The sequence below is a fragment of the Mastomys coucha genome, unplaced genomic scaffold (assembly GCF_008632895.1).
Source record: "Mastomys coucha isolate ucsf_1 unplaced genomic scaffold, UCSF_Mcou_1 pScaffold1, whole genome shotgun sequence".
NCBI lineage: Eukaryota > Metazoa > Chordata > Mammalia > Rodentia > Muridae > Mastomys > Mastomys coucha.
Window position 1 is genome coordinate 69,775,608 of NW_022196891.1, and position 789 is coordinate 69,776,396.

Sequence of the window (789 nt, forward strand, 5' to 3'; positions counted from 1 at the left end):
CCACATGGTGGCTCACAACCACTCATAATGAGATCTGACGCCCTCTTCTGGTGTGTCTGAAGACAGCTGCAGTAAATTACGCCAGAGTGAGCGGGTCAGAGCAAGTGGGGCTGCAGAGGTCCTGAGATCAACAGCAGCCACACACATGATGGCTCACGGCCATCTGTACAGCTACAGTGTACTCATACATATAAAATAAATAAAATAATAAATCTTTAAAAAAACAATTTAATTTCTCTATAAACTGTCAGTGTAGTAGAAGGCACTAAGTAACTGGCAGAGACAGAGGCCACGCTACATCACATTTAAAAAAAAAAAAACACCCAAAAAAACAAACCAACAGATGTTGAGTCTTTGACCTAGAAATGTGAATACACAGAATCTCAGAACTGGAAAAATCCCATTGCTGCCTGCCTTCCTGTGAAGTTCAAGGCCCACCTCATCAAAGACTTCGACTCCTGGGTCTGCTCTGTAGTGGAGTTTCACTCATCGTTTCTAGTTTTCCTTCGAGGGTCAGAGGTTTATACCTGCTACTGCAGCTGTGCACTGCAAGTCAGACTCCTGGAGAGATCCCCCGCTCTATACCTCATCCTCACTGTTGCCCGCTCCAGCCCCCAGGCGCTTTAGACTTTGCAGTACCATAACCCAGCCCAGCATCAACTCCTTGCCTATGGTTGGTAGGGTAGCAGTAACATGGTTTAGGAGCTTGTTCTCCCGGTGCCCTATAGCTAGGGAATCAACATGAGGAGAGAAAGGGGAGGGGAGAAAGGGGAGAGAAGGAGAGGAGAG

General features: G+C 46.9%; 1 protein-coding gene across 2 annotated transcripts in view; it reads right to left on the minus strand.

Moving 5' to 3' along the window:
* Atp1a4 (ATPase Na+/K+ transporting subunit alpha 4) overlaps window positions 1-789 on the minus strand; it is a 40,887-nt gene that overhangs the window by 17,585 nt on the left and 22,513 nt on the right. The gene's annotated exons all lie outside the window — the stretch shown is intronic.